The 5,317-nt window shown below is 49.9% G+C and overlaps 1 pseudogene across 1 annotated transcript; it reads right to left on the reverse strand.

Annotated features, from left to right (window-relative positions):
• Positions 1–2,393: 2,393 nt before the first annotated feature.
• Positions 2,394–3,677, reverse strand: LOC310784575 (interferon-related developmental regulator 1 pseudogene; annotated as a pseudogene). Its single transcript has one exon. The product of its transcript is annotated as an interferon-related developmental regulator 1 pseudogene (transcript).
• Between the last annotated feature and the right edge of the window lie 1,640 nt (positions 3,678–5,317).

The raw sequence follows: 5,317 nt of genomic DNA on the forward strand, positions 1-5,317 counted from the left end.
CCTTATCCCGGTTTTGAGAAAGCCGGTTATGCGAGGTGGAGTACTCCGAAAGAACCCGGGATACTGCTGCATGTATACACCTTATCCTGCTTTCTGACCGCAGCAGACTACCTGCGCAGGCGCGGCTTCAGTTCAGTTCATCTCCACAAGGCAGCAGACTTGCAGGCATTTCCCCCCCCCCCCCCCCCCCTCCATTTCATGACCAAACAACGCGAAACACACCGTGAACACCCTCCAACGCGAGGGGCTACCGTACACAACACAGCTTGCGCAAAATGACCCGTTTCACTATCAGAATTTCGTCCAGTAACAGTATAGAAGTGCCGCACGATTACTTCCTCATCAGACCGCCGTCCGATTTTCCTCTCTAACCTCGCTGCTGTAGGTCCCGCACATCATCGTTTTACCTGGAAATACTCACGCGCAAATGTCAGTGCAATTCGACTTAAAAGTCTCACTTCTGAAGCATGAGGAAAGAGTTTTGCTGAGTTTTGTATTTCGGCGATGAAATAATTAAATGCTTGGCAGCTTAGATAGGAGAAAGCATCAAAATGCTGCCCTATTCAAGTCTGTAGTATACAGACTACAGGACGAAGGTGTTGTGACTCAAATTAAAGCCAAAGCCGCGCGCTGCGTGCAAACAGGGACACTCCACCATGAAGACGGAATCCAAGGGAATCCCACGTCTTTGCCCAAAAAAGGTGAATGACGTCACGTCACACGCACCCAATATAAGCAAATAATAATAATAATAATGACCCCGGTTTGTATTGTAACGATCACAGGCGCCTGCGCAAATAGCATGCAGTGATCAATAACCAGGATACTACTACTTATCATGTATACAGGGATATGAGTAACCTGCTTTCTCTCTCTTCCATGTAAACGCCATATCCCGAATATGATCAAAACCAGGATAAGCCTCATAACCGGGATACTCAAGTCCATGTAAACGCAGTCACTGATGTCATAGCAGCATGAGCCGTGATTGTTCTATGTAAGATGTCATAGCAGCAGGAGCTGTGATTGGTCTATGTAAGATGACGTCATAGCAGCGTGAGCTGTGATTGGTCTACGTAAAAATCGCTGTCCCTCCCAGACAGTGCAGTGTCCGTTCATTGATTCATGACCTCATCAGTGATGTCATAGCAGCATGAGCTGTGATTGGTCTATGTAACATCACAGTTGCTCGAGTGACATCCCTGATGACATCATCAGTGAGTGCTTGAGTGACATGACTGGTGACATTATGTTTGATCATGAGTATATGCTAAAATTGCCCGACGGGCTTGGGGGCAACTACGAGGTCATGGTGGAGCGAAGGGTTTTCTTGTCCAACTATTCCGGACCAATGATGTGAAGACAGGAACCCTGATCGGCACAGACAAGTATGGAAACAAATACTATGAGGACAACCAGCACTACTTCTTTGGACGGCAACGCTGGGTGATGTACACCACAGGGATGAATGGAAAGAATGGCATCGGCTGAATGGCATCGCTGGCTGCACTGTATGACAGACGACCGCCCCACCACACATCCACCGGTGCCCATTGAAGAAGTTCCTGGCAGAGGAACGTGAGTTCAACGTGAGCGGCTCCTCCGAGCAGTGCGTGTCTTACTCCACCACACGCGAGAAGATCCATGAGTGGGTTCCACCCCAGACCCGGGCACAGTGACCACGAGTTGACTTTCACTCTCTGTTAATGACTTGCTCTCTGAATAAGATCTCTATACAGATGGGAAACAAGGGCAAATTCGGCCCAGGACCACGTGCTCTTCATACATACAGGATAATGAGGATATACACCACAATGACAGATTAGCCAAAAAGAAGAAGCACATTATCAAACTTCACAGGAAGCAGCAAAGAAACCATCTGACACTGTTTCAAGCCATCTCAGCCTTCAAGGCTAAAACATTGCATGGGGAGTTATGTGTACTCCTGCATCTCTACAGGAAGGCTACACTTTTGACTGATGACATCATCACTGATGATGACATCATCACTGTGACATCATCACTGCTATGCATTATGCATTCCCGACTGAATGAATGAATGCATGATTCACCCCAAAAAGCCTTCTCTTGACCACTGCAACTTTTCATGTTTAATCACCCTTACCAATTGATCCTGTACTAAAAGGCAACACCATTCACCAGTATATTCACCAGTATATTCACCAGGGTTAACTAGATCGGTGGTTCCCAAAGATCAGAGGGTCCGTGAAATTATTTGAGTTATTTAACATCTGTTTGATCTAATGAAACAACGTTTCCAGTCTATTCGTGTGATACGATATTTGCCACATAACATATCGTGATACTACACTCTATCGATTCCCCCCCACCCCTATTACTGTTAGATAGGGGGGGGGGAAAGAAAGAGACAATTAAAATTCTCCCCGATCGAACCTTTTGTCCCGGAACCAGTTCCTGGCCTTGGTCCGAGCCTTGGATGCAGCTGCATTGTAGAGATGCCTTTTCGAGTGAGATATCTTCATGGCCTTCAAGGTGGCTGAATCAACCAGCGTGGGCGGTCCCAGTTCAAACACATCTCTGATGAATTCGTTTGCCTGTAGGTGGTAGTTCATGCCGGAGCCGACAAACTCTCTGAAGGCGTCGTACGTCCTCTTTCTGACCCAGCTGTCGACGCTCATGCGCTCCGTCCCAAAGTGAATGCTCTCCGACGGGAAGTGGCCCTCCTCGACAGCCTTGAGCACGTCCCTGAACACGGCCCGCTGCTTGCTCTTGTCCGTCTTGCCTCTGCTCTTGTTGCAGTCAGTGGCCAGCGCGTGCAGTCGATCGCACAGCTCTTCCCAGGCTTCAAACTCAAACTCAGAATCCATCTCTCTGGCCAGTTCAAAGAGCAGGGCGATAGTCTCCCCTGCAGCGATCCTCATGTTGACGTCCTCGCTCTCCAACAGCGTGGGCAGTTTGGGCAGGTGGTTGTGCACGATGTCTCTGAGCTGGCCGGCGGTGCAGGTGGTGAGCAGCAGCGCCCAGGACAGCAGGGCGTGTGTGTGGAGCTGGGTGGACTGGGGGCTGACCGAAGGACGGGTACCATCCTCTTTCACATAGGACCGTGTGAACAGGCTCTCAAAGCACTCCATGGTGGCTCGCACGTCCAGCATGTCCTCTTCCGCCACTAAAGTGCAGAGGCCCAGACTTGTGGCGACGGCTTGTCGGGCTTGGATGTCGGCCGATCCGTCTGCCAGGAGGTTTTTGAAGATGCCTTTGAGGGTGTTGAGCACCTCCTCGCTCGCGGCGCCCGAGCCCAGCTGGATGCACAGCAGGCAGGCTAAAGAAGCTGCTGCTCGCTGCTCCTCGGCTTGACCTTTCCTGAGGCAGCGCTCGATGCCGTCCGTGATGGTCATCCTCCTCTCGGAGATCAACTCGTACAAGATGTGTGTGGCCATTGCGGTCTTTAGTCCGTCCAGCGCCCCCCGTCGGGTCTTAGCACTCTTATCCACTGTGCTGTCGATGAGCCCCTTCAACTTGCAGTGGAGGTCCTCCTGGGCCACATGCTCACTAGCTTCCCCTCCATCTGCGACACTGGAGGCGTCGCTGAAGCTGCTGCAGTGCACGAGGGTCTCGGTGCAGACGTCCCCGTCGCTGCAAGGCTGCACAGCTCCACGCTGCCCTCTCCTGCTCCTCTTCCTCTTGGACCGTGGCATTTTGGTGCAGCAAACCCACCACTTATATAGCCCCTATGTATACTCCCACCAATTATATAGCCATCACTGATGACATCATCACTGATGATGTCTATCTTTCTGTGTGTGTGTGTGTGTGTGTGTGTGTGTGTGTGTGTGTGTGTGTGTGTGTGTGTGTGCATGTGCGTGTGCGTGTGTGTGTGTGTGTGCATGTGCGTGTGCGTGCGTGCGTGTATCCGTCCTTGGCATATCTCGTAAACCGTTCGTCCGATCGGCTTCACACATGGCGGGTGTGTTGCCAGGGACCCGGGAACATGCAGTGTCGGATTTGGTGCAATTTGGACATGCTTCAATAAGCCTCAGCCAGGAACTGATGACATCATCACTGAACTTATGCTTCAGCCAGGAAGGATAACATCGCTGATGACAATCATAACTGATGACATCATCACTGATGACATCATATCCGTGATCCCTTCCTGGGAGAAAGGGAAGAACACTTGATCAAACAAATACAATCTGTTGTGGCTCCTGCGATCAGAGATGCAATCAGAGCCCCCCGAAGCCCCCCCGAGTCCAATCCTAGAGTCTTCTGTGTCTTCTCTTCCCCCCCGGTTATTTCATGTGTGTCCATTCCCCACGCAGAACAGCGCTGATGTCTCAGTATCTACGGCCTTATCAAATATGAAATGACACATCACACAGATGAGCCAGCCTGGCTTGACTTAGCAAAGCTCCTCGGTAACTTGTGTGATTATTAGCTGAGGCTGTACTCGACCCGTTCCCTCTGAGACACTTAGCATCTCCGCTAACAGCTTCCGTGCATACACAATACACAATGTGTACACAATGTGCCTGCACCTACGCACGCACGCACGCACGCACACGCACACGCACACGCACACGCACACGCGCGCACGCACACACACACCACCCTCACCTTCCTCTCTCAACCTCTTAAGACGTATTGTAATGTAAAAGACAATTGAATATGAGGCGAGCTCCTGGTTCCTGGGCTGTCTGCCATCGTCTAATAGCTTCATATCAACTCATTTCAAATAACCTCCATCTTATTGGCATGACGGCAGCATCATGATGGGAAAAAGCAGCGGTTAATATCATTTAATACATATGCATTAGCCGGCGCTTGAGCGTGTCAACAACAGAGGATTACTCCACGCTCATGAAAGAGACGACGACCTTGTCTCTGAGCCCGCTCTCCTCTCTCTGCCGGGGCCACTGCAGGTGAAGTCTTTCTTACCCGCCGCGCCTTGGACAGCCACTAGGGGGCGCAGTCAGTGTGTGTTGAAGAGGCCACTAGGGGCGCAGTCAGTGTGTGTCCAAGAGGCACTGTGCAGTCTGCACTTTGTTGTCCATTGTTTCATGTCAATTCTGTGAATAAATACATGACTGCTGCTTTATGACTGCTGCTTTATGCCTTTTTAGGGGTCATTTATTTCCTCTTCAGTTACACAGATATCGCGATGTATCGTAGATGACATTTCTTGCAATGTATTGATTGTCGCAGAATCGCTGTATCGTGATACCGTCGTTACCCAGGGCCAAGTATTGTGACAGTATCGTATCGTGAGTTACTTTCATTTATATGTAATTTCATTGTATAATATAAATTAAATTACATATTATGTAATTTCATTGTA

Source organism: Poromitra crassiceps (assembly GCF_964638095.1).
Source record: "Poromitra crassiceps genome assembly, chromosome: 11".
NCBI lineage: Eukaryota > Metazoa > Chordata > Actinopteri > Beryciformes > Melamphaidae > Poromitra > Poromitra crassiceps.